The following is a 15,823-nucleotide window of genomic DNA, read 5'->3' as shown; positions in this document are numbered from 1 at the left end:
AAAGTGACGCTTTGCGTCTTCACTTCCGAGGGTTAGGGTATAGGCCGTTTCGAGCAAACTTTCACTTTTTCTCCCGGCTTTCTACAACTTTCGCTTTAGCTTCCAAAGGCGACCCAATGACCTTTCCGGAATTGGAAGTATTCGTCGCCCTACCCTAAGAAAGAACTCACTATAAAACAGCTTGCCCTCCAGAAGTACCAAAGGTGCGCGGAGCCCGGTGAAAATGAATATGTTTGCTACTGAAAGAAGCCTGCCTATTGACTAATATTCGTCTTTAGAATGAAAGTAGCTATGAAGCCCAATCTATACTGTCGATTCAAAAGGGGGCATAGTCATATGGGTGGGGTGTTTGTGGGGAGCTGCCTTGGATATGAGGAATTCCTCCAATCTAAAAAAAAAGAACAAAGAAAAATTTTATTAGAAAAATGTGTGGAATCTAAATATGATGTTAATTTTACCTGTTAAATATTTTTAAAATATTTTTATGGAAGCAAACTTATAATTTATAGCGCAAGATCCATTTTTTCATACCGGCGGCGAACCTGATTGCAAATAAACACCCCACTATAACCATATACGGAAAAGAAAACATCGATAGCTACATGTGCATACCTCTGAAAAATGCGCAAGGAAAACAACAGATTTATCATCCCGAGAGTGAGAGAAAGCGAGCGAGAGAGAGAGAGAGAGAGGGAGGGGGGAGATAGAGACCCAATTTGCTTTATTATTAGGTAAAGATAGTTCAAAAATCACATTTAAATTAAAAAATTCACATGTTCATATGGATGTATATTACACGTGGGTAAACTTTGACGATGAAATAAGTAACCATGTAAGCTACACAAAAATGATAAAAATCTCTGGAAAGTATTATTGACAATCGCCGGGTGCGGTTCTCACATAGTTGACTCCGGACGAGCCACTATTATACTCCCTATGGGAACGACTTTGATCATTAATGATGCGTTGTTGTACCCGGAGTCGACTCGTACTCTTTTGAGCTTTAGAGACATCCGCGCTAATGGTTTCCATGCTGATACCAACGATGAAAACGGCAAGGAGTGCCTACTCATCACAAAGTGGGATGCAGGTGGTAAACATGTTATCGAAAGGCTTCCTTCGTTTGACATAGGGCTATACTACACTAAGATAGTAGCACCGCCCGTGTACACTATCCTCAAGACCGTCTTTAGAAGCTCTGAACTCTTCTGCCTCTGGCACGATAGGTTAGGCCACCCCGGACTTAGGATGATGAGAAATATAATTAACAACTCGCATGGCCATAATGTTAACGCGAAGAACTTCCCGAATCCCGATGATTTCGTGTGCTCCGCATGCGCTAAGGGGAAGTTAGTCATTAGGCCATCGCCCCTCAAGGTGAGGGATGAAATCCCCGCGTTCTTGGAACGTATCCAAGGGGACATATGCGGTCCAATTCAGCCCCTCACGGGGCCGTTTCGGTACTTCATGGTGCTCATTGATGCTTCCTCTAAATGGTCCAATGTTTGCCTGCTGTCAACACGGAACCATGCCTTTGCAAAGTTGATCTCTCAGATCATACAAATGAGGAATAATTTCCCAGATTATTGTATAAAGTCTATTTGAATGGACAACGCCGGAGAATTTACTTCAAAGGCATTCGATGATTATTGCATGGCAATGGGAATCAAAGTTGAGCACTTGGTACCACATGTTCATACACGTACAAAATGGACTTGCCAAGGCATTGATTAAAAGAATTAAATTCATTGCCCGACCGCTCCTTCAGGGTTGTAATTTACCAACTACATGTTGGGGCCACACGGTGTTACATGCAGCTAATCTCATCAACTTTCGGCCGTCGGCCTACAACATCCACTCTCCTGTTCAACTTGCGCAAGGGTCGGCACCAAAAATTTCCCACCTTCGTAGGTTCGGTTGCCAGGTATATGTACCAATACCACCCTCTCAGCGATCGGCGATGGGCCCGCTCCGTAAGTCGGAGATATACGTTGGTTATGAGATTGTGTCCATAATCAGGTATCTGGACCCCATGACAGGTGACTGTCACACGACTCGTTTTGCTGATTGCATTTTTGACGAGGATTTTTTCCCGACTTTAGGGGGAGAGAATCAACCCCTTGATGCTAAAAGTCGAGAAATACATGGCAAGCCACGGGGATCCACGCTCATGACCCGCGCACTGCTGAGACTGAGAGAGAAGTCCAAAAGATAATAGATTTGCAGTCTTTAGCAAATCAACTGCCTGACCACTTTAGTGACTTAAAGACTGTGACAAAATTGCATGTGCACGCGCACAATGCACCGGAAAGGGTTGAAATACCGAAGAAAAATGATGGTATACCCGCTCCTGTCCAAAGGCCTAACCGACGAGAAATACGGCTTCTCAAATCCCAAGTACTCGGGGACGCCTGACAAAAAAGGATAAGAGAGATTTATTACAGCCTGTCGCCAAAGTACCCCAAATTGAAACGGGGAGCCAGTCGAGACCTGGCACAAGTACGGAAAATTCAGTGCATGAAATTCTGGACTTAAACTTTCCCATAGGGGAAACACCCAGCGGAGATGTGAGCGCACACATCGGCGCGGGAAATCTAAAGGACCTTGATCCCATAATGGGAAATTTGGTAGAGCAAGTGTTTGCACCGGATGCGCTCCATGATGAAATGGCCATAAATTATATTTATACGGGGGAGTCCCTGAACCGAGCAACGGTGATTGTCGGCATCAACTTTGCTACGAAAATTGCCTCAACCATAGATCTTGACCCTGAGCCTAACACGCTCGTTGATTGCAAGAAAAGGTCGGATTGGAAAGATTGGCTGCAGGCAATTACTGCCGAATTATTATATCTCAACAAAAGGAAGGTGTTCGGACCAGTTTGTCGAACTCCTCCCCACATTCTCCCTGTTGGCCATAGGTGGGTTTTGTTCGAAAGGGAGATGCAAATAATAAGGTAGTATGGTACAAAGCAAGGCTCGTCGCTCAAGGGTTCACTCAACGACCAGGTGTCGATTTTGAGGAGACCTATTCCCCGGTCATGGATGCAGTTACCTTTAGATACTTGATCTCGATGGCAGTAAACATGGGCTTGAAAATGAAACTAATGGATGTTGTCACTGCTTACCTGTATGGTAACTTGGATTCGAACATATACATGAAGGTTCCAGAAGGTATCCCTGTTCCGAACCATGATAGAGCAAACAGGGGTCTATACAGTGTTCAACTTCAAAAGGCACTGTACGGACTCAGACAGTCTGGTAGAATGTGATACAATCGCTTAACGATTTCCTTCATGAGAAGGGCTACACGAGAAATAAAGATTGCCCATATGTTTTCATATGGCGATCCCATGATGGATTCTGTATAATATCGGTGTACATGGACAATTTAAACATAATTGGTACACCTGAGGATATTGAGGAAGCGAGTTCCTACCTGATGTCGAAATTCGAGATGAAGGATTTGGGTAAAACCAAGTTCTGTCTAGGTCTGCAACTTGAACATTCCCCTGATGGGATTCTAGTGCACCAGTCGGCCTACACCCAGAAGGTGTTATAAAGATTTGGATTTGATAAGGCATATCCTTCTAAGACCCCGATGGTCGGGAGATCTTTACAGCCAGACAACGACCCGTTCAAGCCAAAGGAAGAGGGGGAGGAAACTCTGGGACCAGAGGTTCCTTACCTGAGTGCAGTTGGAGCACTCATGTATCTCGCAAACTATACACGGCCAGACATTGCATTCGCCGTCCGTTTGCTTGCGAGATACAATTCTGAACCTACCAAAAGACATTGGAAAGGTGTCAAGGACGCCTGCCGTTACCTGCAAGGGACCAAAGATCTTGGCCTGTTTTATAAAAGGAATCAAGACCTATCTATTATAGGCTATGCCGATGCTGGGTACCTATCGGACCCGCATGATTGCAGATCGCAGACTGAATATGTTTTTCTTTGTGGTGGAACTGCGTTTTCCTGGAAGTCGTCCAAGCAAACACTTGTGTCGACTTCCACAAACCACTCAAAAATCATGGCACTATTCGAAGCGTCAAAAGAGTGCGTATCGCTTCGGCGGATGATCGGCCACATTCGGCAGACATGTGGGCTGAACACCATACAAACCCCTACCATTATCTATGAAGATAATGCTGCTTGTGTTGCACAAGTCCAGATGGGTTATGTGAAGAGTAACCTCACAAAGCATATTAGTCCCAAGTTCTTCTATGCACATGAGCTGCAGCAGTTGAATGAGGTGAAAGTTTTGCATACTAAGTCCTGTGACAATCTTGCTGATATGTTCACTAAATCATTACCGGCATCAACCTTAGAGAGGTGTGTGCGTGGAATCGGTATGATGAGACTTAGAGAGATGCAAGGTTCAGGGGGAGAAACTTCACAAACTCGTCGCTAAAATCTCAATCCTGATGATCGAGTACTCAACTTGATGGTTGAGTGGATTGTACTCTTTTTCCCTTGAGTGAGTTTTCCTGATGTTTCTCACACGAGGTGTTTGACGAGGCAATTCGTGCAATGCAACAACGTATATTGTGTGCTATTTCTCCATTTTTTTCCACTGGGTTTTTCGGAGTTTTGTGGCATGGATACACGGATAATTACCCAAGGGGGAGTGTTGGGAAATCGGGGCCACCACGATGGTGGTGGCGGCTAGCGCACGAAGCGCTCGGGATAGCCCCTCCCGTTTCCCCTCTTTATGTTAAGTGGGTACTTATCTCTTGACCCCCTAGTCCCTATATAAAGCAACGAGGAGCCATCATTGTAACACCTGATCATTGATTAATAAAGCTGGTCTCCTCCATATCTCTCTATGTCATTTACTTTCGCGTGTTCGACTACTTCAACTACTTCGTCTATGACGCTCGCCCTCGCTCCGCAACCTCGGACCGGACTCGCCAGCGGAGTTGTGGAACACTGCGGTATGTGTGGTTAAATTCGTGAAGTACGAGTGTGAATTTTTCGAAGCACGGGTGCATGGGAGCACTTTATTTTAAATAGTTCGAAAATCACATTTAAAAGTTGTTAAAAAATTGTACATGTTCATATGGATGTATATTACACGTATGTAAACTTTGGCGATGAAATAAGTAACCATGTAAGCTACACAAAAGTGATAAAATAGTGATTTCTAAATAGAGAACAGTACATGCATGAGTAATGCTACATCCACGTAAAGACTTACATATGTTTACGGGCTGGGCTGATTTGGCTATGTTTGATTGGATTAAGGTGGAGGGTTAGACCCACCCGCCCTGAAAATCAGGGGGTCAGTATTAAATTAAGGAAAAGAAAGAGTTAGTACGGAAGGTTTCATAGACTTATTCGTAAGTCTAGCATTATTGGTACATGCACTGCTTATCTTTCCCAAATCACGATTTTATCAATTTTGTGTAGCTCCACATGGTTACTTATAAACAATGTGGAGCTAAAAAAATGATAGAAAATGTTTCGATGTGGGATAACGAAACATTTCCTATAAACATGCAGGGTTTTTTTGGATTTTTTTTAAACTTCAAAATACTAGTGCTCAGTGAAGTGCATGCACCAAAGTGAATTTTTTGAAGTACTTGCTTGTACTAAGCTGATTGTTTTGCGACAACTCCTTTCATTCCAAGAAATTCTATAGGAATATGGTATTTGAAGGGCATAAATGTTAAGGATTGTCTTATACGGAGATTGTTCATTTATTTGACTGATTTGTAGGATTCAAATCATAAAATATATACCAAAGAATTTATTTATATTTTCATCTGCTCCAATCTCTCGTTACATTTCTTTGTTTTTCTTGTGGTACCAAACACTCTTTGATGCAAATTTCTAAGGAGCACACCCACGTAACTTGTATGGAAGACCATAATTGCAGAGTTTAAAGTTGACCAAGTCACCAGATAAGACAACGCATGAAAAAAAAGCTTTACTTTGGATAGAATCATCATCACACGCCGAAAGAACAATCCATTTTAATAAGCCAATCATCTTGTCGAACCTAGTATTTCGACATCTGGTTTACAACCACCCTACTAGCCACCTATCAATTGTTGTTTCTTCTTGCGAAAACCTTTGCTTCCTCTCTTTTGACTTATTTTCAACGGTGGTGATCCTACACAGATGCAGAGATAAAATGCTAGATGTTAGGAGTTAGGATAGGGATCGATCTTTTAGACTTGTAGGAGAGAAAGTCGCCTAAGGTTGGGAAGATAGTCTTGAAAAATTTATGCGGGTCGGCACGTTAACTTCAATAAGGATCAATGCTCATTGTAAGAGAATCCAAAAAAAGTTGTGTCAGTCTTGAAAGAGTTTGTCGATGCCTATTGTGTATGCTATGGAACCCCCCTCCCGGTTAGGAGACCTATAGCCTTCACTTCATTTTGCCTCTCTACCAGTGAAGTCATGAAAGAGAATCTATGGAAGTCTTGAAATAGTTCATTAGTGCTTGTTGTGAATATAGTCAAGGCTTTCCCCTTTATAGGAGATCTTTGGCCTTCACTTCGTTTCATACTACAATACATAATTGAGATTTGAATTAGACTTGCACATAGAAAAGGGGATTACAAGCTTCACTAGTCCCAGTCTCAATTGTTGTGTAGAGCTTCTTTCTAACAAGCAAGGCAAAGGGGTGCCACGAGAGTAGTAGTGAGGAACTATTTATGGGAACTTGGGAAGGTCTTGACTTTTTTTTGTGAGGATAACCATTTGTGTTGCTTCTCAGGATAACTAGAATAGTGATTGGGTGTCTTCCTATGATCCTTGTATGAGATACATTTGCTACATTTTGACAGCATATGTCTCGAGGTATGTTGAAGCACAAGCAGTTAGTGGAAAAAAAGTGGGAAGAGAATCATAGTGATTATGAACTATTAGAAAAGAAGGATTCTTCAATATAGATAACACTCAATCCAAGCTTGGAGACTGGCTTTGTATGGCAATGTTTGGTTATCCCACATCAAAAGCTTACATTGTTCAAGTCAACGTGACCGATAATTCTTAAGTGAAAGCTTGACCCGCAAACCCTTCTTTCTCCCGAGCTTACCGAAAAAGGGTTTCCCCCCGCTTTGTATACAAAGCAACCAACCGAGACAGCAAACGATAGGTGCTGGGGCGGAAGCAGCACAGTCACGCCCAAAAGAAATGAGAAAGAAAATGAAAGAGAAACAAATGCCAACAACGGCAGATCGACAAAAAACGAAGAAGCCTCGTGGCCGTTGCAACCACCGAAGATCGCCCACCCAGCTCCGAGCCTCCGAAGCGCCGGTACCAAACAACACCTCCAAGAAGGGATGCGATGATGACGACGCTGCTGCCAAGGGTTTCCCCTGGTACACGGTGAGGAGAGAGGAAGGGTAGCCCCGACGCCCTCCAGCAAGGTCCGACGGCACCCTCATGCGCCACCGCGTCGGTGTCGGTCAAGCCAACAGGGATTTCTCCCGATCCCAACCTTCACCTCAGGCACTCCGGAGCTCGCCACCAAACCGACCACCACCCTGCGCCAACCCGGACATGAAGCATCCCACGTTGTCGCACCACGGCACCGCGAAGCATGGCCTGCACAGTGAAGAAGAGGAGCCGGGACTAGGGCAGCAGCACCGTCGGCACGCGGGAGGGCCCGACCTCCACCGTCGATGACGGTAGCTGACCGGACGCAATAGCAGGAACATACCAGGCCCGTGGCCGCACAGGCCCGGTCGGGATCTCTGAGGCCCGTAAAGTTCCCGCCTTCGCGCTGCAGTCGGCATGCCGTCGGCGCCGCCGCCCCTGTCCAAGCCGCTCCCCTGCCTCCCGCACAGAGAGCCGCCAAGTGGAAGCACCACCACCACGAGCACCGCCGGCCACCACCACTAGGTCGCCGGACCGCCACCGGCCGAGCCGCACCACCGCCGCACGCTCGCCACGGAGAGGAACCATCTCAGCCGCCGGGAGCCCGAAGCCGGACCCCAGCCGCCGCCCACACCGCCCGCGGCCCGCACCGCCTGGCCAGATCCGCCGCCGAATCACGCCCACGCACGCCCCACCAGGCAGCCGCCGCGCCACCACGAGGCACCAGCGGGGCCGACACGCCGGCACCACCAGGAGAACCCGGATCCGCACCGTCGAGCCCCGCCACAGCCCGACGCCTCCTGCAGCCCGCCGTCCCACGCCGGCCAGGAGCTCCGCGAGGAGGAGATGGAGCGACCCCGCTGCTGCCCACGCCGACCGGGCTTCGCCCGGCGGCACCCCTAGGCGGCGGCGAGGGAGGAGGAGGCCGGAGGAGGAGAGGCTGGGGGCGGAGCTCGGTTTCCCCCGGCCCGCTCGTGGGAGCGGCGGCGGGGGTGGGGATCCTCTCCCGAGCTTAGGATCCTCTCATGTGATTCCATACAAATTCCCGTTTCACCCATCTAGTTTTTCTCAGCAGATTCAGTCACAATCCCATTTGCAATAGGGACCATGAGTTAGCTTTTTTTATCTGCTATTAGATCATCGTTTCCTCGTCTCTATGACTAAGCATTTGTCTGGTGTGAGCTATCCAGAAGGAAAAGAGGCTCTCATATAAAATTGTTTCACCCTGCTTCAAAACCATAGGGCACACACCACGACTTTGACAGAACAACCTTTATTTGTTGGTATCAGGATAGTTGAAAGCAAAGTGCCAAACAAATGTGTAACGCATGAGAATCCACCATACAATTCATCCCAAATTCTTGAAGAAAGCTCAGAAGTGTTTGTTTAACGAGCATGTGTAGTACTCCCTCCATTTTTAAATATTTGTCTTTCTTGGGATTTCAACAATTGACTACATACAGAGCAAAATGAGTGAATCTACACTTTAAAATATGTCTATATACATCCGTATGTAGTAGTCCATTTGAAATTTCAAAAAAGACAAATATTTAGGAACGAAGGTAGTATTAGGTACTAAGAAACGTCCCAAATTGTAGCGGAAGACAATGGTGGGTAATCATGGACAATGGACAGAAGTGTCGTCCCGAAATATCACAGGATTGAATAATGGGCAATGACACTTGCAAAGCTCTTTCGTTACATGCACAATCAAGACTTGACTTAAGGAAGAAGCCACACCTAGGCGCCCGGTGGGGGAGGGGGAGAGGGGTGTTTCTCGCAACGAAATAGACATTAAGCCTTCTAGTTGATAAAATTCGGTCATGGAAGGCTAGCGTAGTAATGGATGTAGGAGGAGGAGGTGACTGAGTATAAGATATGAATAAACTTGTGCCAAATTATGAAGGGAAGGCTTTACAAGAGAGGGAAGAAGCTTGTGCTCCCCAAAAAATAGTGACATAAAAAATGAGATTTGATTACTCGGAGTTGTTTATTGGCGAGCGCTAGGCGCCATTCGGATGTAGGAAAGCAAAACAACATCCGCCTCCTGACATCACCGTTGCCGCTCCCAATTTTGTCAGTCCTCCGCCTGCTAACGTTGTTGCATGTAGCTCGTCGTCGGCCATCGCCACTGCCACTCCCCTCGTCCCCACAACACGAATCGTAACATGGCCTCGTCCCCGCAGCTCCGCCTCGCAACACCCATCGGGGCATGGTGCAGTTTCTCGCAGCGCAACGTCACCAACATCTTGCATGTTGCGTGGAACTAGAAAAGGGATAAGGGCATCTCCAATGCGGGCGCTAGCAGTGCTAGGATTTAATTCCCAGCTAATTGGCAGTTACGCCGCTGAATCCTGGCATCGGGCGCAGAGTGGGCGTAAAGGTAGGGCATCTTCATCGCAAGGCGCCTAATCAGGCGCTTGATTAGTAATAAAAAAGGAATTTTCTCCTAGCGCCTCGGCTTGGAGTCCAGGCATGCAACGCTGAGAGCTAGCGTACGGGCGCTACGCGCGAAAAATAGAACGGGCAGCTCGTTTAGCGCCGGACGACTCTTATGGCACCGACGCTAACCAAATTTCGGGATTTGGACGGGATTAGAAGGAAACAACCGGGATCCTGACCCTGGCGCCTGCCGTTAGCGCCTGCATTGTAGATGCCCGTAGGAGGCGGGCGCTAGGCCCTTTTCCTCCGCGAGCTGAGCGAAGCGCTGTTTCCAATCCGGCTGTTTAGCATCGGTGGTTAGCGGCTTGCATTGGAATGGATAGCGCTTAGGCGTATTTATTTATTTTTGGTATTTGTTTTTTGTGCTTAAGCATCTAGATAAGCGTCTCTCATTGTAGATGCCCTAAGGGTGCCTACAACACATGTGCTAAGAACGAATGCCAGGGTTGAAATCCTAGCTGTTTTGGGGGATGCCCACCTGATCCTGCGAAAACTAGTTGCGTCGATGTCAGAAGTATGGCCGAGCGCTCCAGGTTTCTCGCGTGCAAATTGACCTAGATTAGAGTAGACGCCTACGTACCAAGCGTTGGAGGTAGGGACGCTAAGCATGCACTTCTCAACAAATTTGTTTTTTATTTACTGACCGAGCGCCTTAGGGCCTCTCCAACGCAGGAGGTGCTAGGATCGATTTCCCCGTCGATCGGCAGTTGGGCCGTGAAATCCTGGAACCGGACGCTGCATCGGCGCAAAGACTAGTGGCGAACGTCTGATTATCTTCTCGCGCGTGGACTATTTAACTAGCGCCGGATATTTCCGTCAAAAAAAAAACTAGCGCCGGATATTAGCGTCCAACGTTAAGAGGTAAAGCACTTAGGCATTTTTAAATTTAATAAGATTTATTTTTTCTCTATAAGCGCCTAGTGAGGCGCCAGCCGTTGTTGATGCCCTTAACAGTCGCCCCGCGTTGACCATGCCCTAAGGAAGGAGAGGGGCACGAGGCAAGGGGATAAGGAAAGAGAGGGGGCACATGGATGGTCCTCATGGGCCACACTTCATATGGAAGAGGCGCTGGCTACGAACGGCTAGAAGGAGTCAATTTCCTTATCTAACATTCTTAAGAAGTTGCTTCCCACTTCTATCTATTCTTGCCTAACATTATTACGTGCATGCAGTGGTTACGGGGATATCCATCAATATAGGATCACAACACCAGTTTGCTACCTTTTAACATGGGAGGAAACTGATTTACGCGGACGACTAGGGTCTTTCATCTCCCCCTGAACGAATAAATCTCTCCACCGTTTTGTCTATGAAAATCCCTACGGATTCTCATGTTCCCTCTATATCTGTAGTCTGTACCTCTATCTCTCCACACTGCGCCGCCACTAGCAAGCCTTCACGGTCATCGCCGTCGGAGACCTAGGCAGTGCTGCTGTAATACCTGATTGTTTGTACGTCTGCAGTCGAACGCCACGGTGAGCGGCGCCGCCTCGAACACGATGACCTGCGTCCTTCTGGTTGGTCAGGTTTCCGACGAGCACTACTCCCTGACTCCGGTTTAGATCATCCAGCCCGCAGGCTGTGCGAACCAGGCCGTGGTCGCCAAGGGCTACTGCAGAGTGCGCTGCGGCCTCCACAACGCCGACATCGGGTAGGCCTAAGCGTGGGTGGGTGGCACCGAGTGCGAGTGCACTAAGCCGCTCCCTTGACATCTGATCCCAAATCCTCCACCTCCTTGCCCTTTCCAATGGCGCATGGAGTTTTCTCAGGGGCAGGCCCGCCACGACATCATCGTCCACCTCCTGTATAGAGGATCACCCCACCTATGAATCGGAATTCATGGCTTTTATCTCCTCCGTGAATCCCATCCCCAGGTTTTCCCCAAATCATTTCGAATTTGCATACATATGATTCTAAAAGGCGAAATATTTTTTACATCTATGAAAAGTTTTTGTTTGTCGTCCTACTATCTATGCTTATTCTTCATCTTTGTTATCATACTTTTTACAATGTGGTTTGGGCCTAAATGCTATATCTACTCATGCTTAATACTAGTGACATTAACACGTGGACAAATCTTCTTTACAATTACATGATGCTTCCCGGTGAACCAATGCAATCTCATGCATATGTAAATGGTTGGAGAAATACTAGGGAAGAAAATTCCTACAACCACACTAGATTTGGTTTGTTACTTAACCACGTTCCATATTAAAACACTCAATTCCCTTTTCCTTAAGAAGGTGAGCACTTGCAATTCTCCTGGCAGTAGCAATTCAACAACTCGATCTAGGTGTGAGAGGCCTATTATATTTGTTTTGCACGTATTTGTTGAACGTCATCGTCATGTCCACTAAGAAGAAAGCCAAATTTTCAACACCAATTTGTGTTTATTTCTCAAATTTTAGATTGTAGGATCTTATATGACCGCCATGCAAAGCAAATGGGTTTCATTATTTCTCTTATTGTAAGTCATTGGTATGCATTGATCCACTACCCTCCTCAGTGTAAGTCACTACGGAATATTCTTCAAATCCTCTAAAAATTTGAAGATGGATCAATGTTAACTTTTCTACGCTGTAATGTGTCAATCTAATAAATATCACACATTACCGGTTTCCTATTTTTCATATCTCTGTAAATCTTTGCTGAATTTCCCGCCGCAAGGCGCGGGGCATCCTCTAGTTTCTTATAATTATGCACCGAGTGAGTGAGAGAAAATGAGGGTAGTGGCGAATGAATGAGACATGGGAGAATAGATCAACTTAGAGTTCGGGCATGAATTATATGGTAAGGGTGATGGTCAAGGGCCTGTTTGGTTTACAGCCTAAAGTTGGCACGCCTAACCTTAGTCGTGCCACAACATTTTAGGCATGTGTTTGGTTTGTTGCCACACTTGTGGCTTGCCACACTTTTCTAGCAACATGGTCCACATGTCATAGGCTCAATTTTTTGCCAAATCTTGCTACACTTGTGGTGGCCATTTTGTCAGCCACACTTTTTGTGGCAGCCACACTTTACCTGAGCTTAGTTGTGGCAAAGTTAGTCATGAACCAAAAGGCCCCAAATATCAAGCGGTCTAAAATTTGGGATTGTCGTCGAATTGATAAACAACCGGTTACTAATAGAACTTCAAAAAAATTACAGCATGGTGTTGTACCTCCATGTTTATCCTAAGAATTCCCTATACATTGTGTAAAATATGGCATATTGTCGAATGGAAATCTAGCAGAATACGCTTATGAATAAAGGTCTCGGACAAAATATGGCAATCATGCTTAGTATTTTTTTAGGATAAAGGAAGAGAGTTATCATTCTCATTTTTTACTTTTTTGGGTGGAGAGTTATCATTCTCATTGACACATTTATTTTACATGATTTAAGTTCTGCCGGCTTTTTCCAGGGGATTAAAGTATAGTTTCATTTTACATGATTCAAGTATAATTAGTTTTGTATAGAGAGAATAGTTTTTCTATAGAGAAAGTTACCATACAAAAAAGAGTTTTTTTTAGAACAGACAAAAAAAAGCTTGTATAGAGAGAAATCGTTATTTGGGCCAGCAGCCTTTTCCCATCGTTCTCTTTGGGCCACCGCTTTCCCTGGGAATCACTCCGGCCAGTGGGCCGAACAGTTCCCAGCCGTCTCTCCGGCCGCCCGCCGGCGGGCGGCGAGCTCGGACTCCCTCCGGCCGACCACCGCTGTCGCGCGAGATGGTAAGACCTGGATGCCGCGTACCTCCTGCGATCGGCTGCTCCTTCTGTATCTACTTGGGCCGCGTTTGGTCTCGTGGATTCGTTGTCCCTCCTGCAACTGCAGTGCCATTTCTCGGCAGATTCGTAGGTTCTCAGAAGGTCTAGCTTGGTTTAGTGGTTCGCGCATATGCGACCGTCGGCGCGGTCAGGCTGGCCGACCGGCGGCGGCGTGGCGCGGCAAGGCGCTGGGTCTGCCGTGAGGGGCAAAGCTGGCAGTGGCGCGTCAGCCACTCGCGGCAGGCGCGGAGTCGCGCGTGTAGGAATTCTGAATGTCTCTAGCATGTGACAGGGTAGAAATTCGGCTCCTCAAATGTGTTATTCCGTCTTAGGCTGTTGATATTGCCTCAAGATTTATGCTTCCTCTCAGCTTGGTCGTTATTATGGTAAGGGATTATGTTGGCACATTGATGCAACATGAATAATCGTGTAGGTAGTGACTTGTGCATCTGTAGGAGATGGATGACAAAAACTAGACCACAAGAGATGTAACTTTTCTCCCCTTTAGTACTTCCCTGAATTTAGCCCCGTGGGACTGGTTATACCCAGTTGGATCTGTGGAGTTCATGTCAGTTTCGTAGGGGTCTATGTGAAATGTGATATTCATGAAAAAGATTTTGACATTTTGTGATTTTGCAGTCTGCTTGTGATAATTATTAGTGACTCCTTTCCTGTATGTGATTATGTCTGGATTATAGGGTTCTAGTAAAACTATATTTACCCTTTTCTTGCTAAAAGAAGACTAATATTTCCAGACTAATATTCTCTGCTGCTTTTGCTCAACACCTCTTCTGTTTCTGAGCTCCGGACCACTACTGGAAATCGTGTCTTTGGTGCCCTTAAGGTATGTGAACATGTGATGCTTTTATGGTATCGGTCACTTGTTGTCTTGAGCTTATATTTTATTTGACACTACACCAGATTTATCAGAGTCCTCCTATTTGTTTTTTTATTTTGTTACAATTAATTTTCAGTAAATGGAAATCATGTATGCCATTCATCAACTTTGAGAGTAACACCGTTCTTGTTTACTTGTTTTCATGTTAGAATTGCTTGAAGGGATATCTTGCGAGCTATTTAGTGATGGTTCAGAACTGTATTTGTTTGGATAGTAGTATCCCTTTGAGATCTTCTAACGTTTGGTTTAATTGTTTTTTATGCCGCAGGGAGCTCTGGATGGTGGGCTTGACATTCCACAGTGACATAAGGTTTGCTGGTTTCCAGAAGGATGAGAAGTAGTTGGATGTGGAGATTCACCGCGATTACATCTATGGAGGTCATGTTTCTGACTACACGAGGTGGGGTTGAATGCAACGTGGCCTCCATGTAGTCAGCAGCACGGCGTAGAGCTATAATGTTTTTATTTTTGTTATTCTTAATTGTTAATTTCCTAGTGTTAATGTTGCAACTGTTCAATTCCTTTCAGTGCCAGATCTTAGGTATATCAAGTAGCATAGAGCAATGCATTCTATTGTTTGCTGAATGATGATTCTTGTTTTGACTTCTGTACAATTCATGTTCCAGTCACTTGCTGAGGAAGAACCTGAGAAGTACCAACAGCACTTCAGTCAGTACATCAAGAAAGGAACTGGGGCTGATGACACAGAAGGTTGTGCTGCCATTTTTGCCGATCCTTCCATGGCCAAGCTAACCAAGAAATCCCTGAAGGACACACAAGAGGTATACTAGTTGGCTGGTTATTGTTCTCTTGATGACCGATTATTGCACCGTTATGGGGTTGCAATTTAACCCGACCCTCTGCTGCAGGTACAAGCTTAAGAAGCTGACCTATCTGCAAAGGAAGGCCAGTCTGGCTGAACGCGCTCAACTCATCCGCTGGAGCTGCTGCTTATTCGAATGAGGACGGTGAGTGAAGAGTGTAGTCAACTGTAGTAGCATTGTCAGCATACTTTGAAACCTGTAGTTGCTATATGGCATCTACCAGTAGCTGTAGTGAAGATGCAAAGACATTTTTGTTTCAGCACTCTGATCAATGATCCTGTTTCTTCCAATTGAGTATCATGCTGGGGTTATGCATTGTGTCGATTATACAGCATGTTGTTGTTTAGATGTTGCTCTGAATTCGTCGATTGCTTCTTTTTTGTGTGTCTTCACATCTTGGATCACAAGGTCTAATCATTCTATGCTATGAACTGGTGATGTTAATTATATGTTCTCATTTGCTAGTTACTAATCAAACCTGTAGCTTTTTAGAGCCAAGCAAATACAGAAAGGCTGCTCACTAATTTGGCGAAACATTGAAAATGTCAAATTCAGAGGCTTTCACACATTATATTCTCTCAT

At 45.7% G+C, this 15,823-nt stretch overlaps 1 long non-coding RNA gene across 2 annotated transcripts; it reads left to right on the top strand.

The window, feature by feature from the left end:
* The first annotated feature begins 13,360 nt into the window (after positions 1 to 13,360).
* LOC119277878 lies at positions 13,361 to 15,595 on the top strand. Of its 2 annotated transcripts, XR_005137367.1 has the most exons (5): positions 13,361 to 13,483; positions 14,275 to 14,363; positions 14,686 to 14,817; positions 15,044 to 15,199; positions 15,287 to 15,595. It is a non-coding gene; the product is annotated as an uncharacterized LOC119277878 (long non-coding RNA). The 2 variants fall into 2 exon arrangements; XR_005137366.1 differs by lacking the exon at positions 13,361 to 13,483 and having other exon boundaries at positions 13,490 to 14,363; positions 15,287 to 15,589.
* Positions 15,596 to 15,823: the final 228 nt, after the last annotated feature.

The sequence above is a fragment of the Triticum dicoccoides genome, chromosome 3B, assembly GCF_002162155.2.
Source record: "Triticum dicoccoides isolate Atlit2015 ecotype Zavitan chromosome 3B, WEW_v2.0, whole genome shotgun sequence".
Taxonomy (NCBI): Eukaryota; Viridiplantae; Streptophyta; class Magnoliopsida; order Poales; family Poaceae; genus Triticum; species Triticum dicoccoides.
The sequence above is the reverse complement of the archived record's forward strand: the minus strand, read 5'-3'. Positions and strand labels throughout refer to the sequence as shown.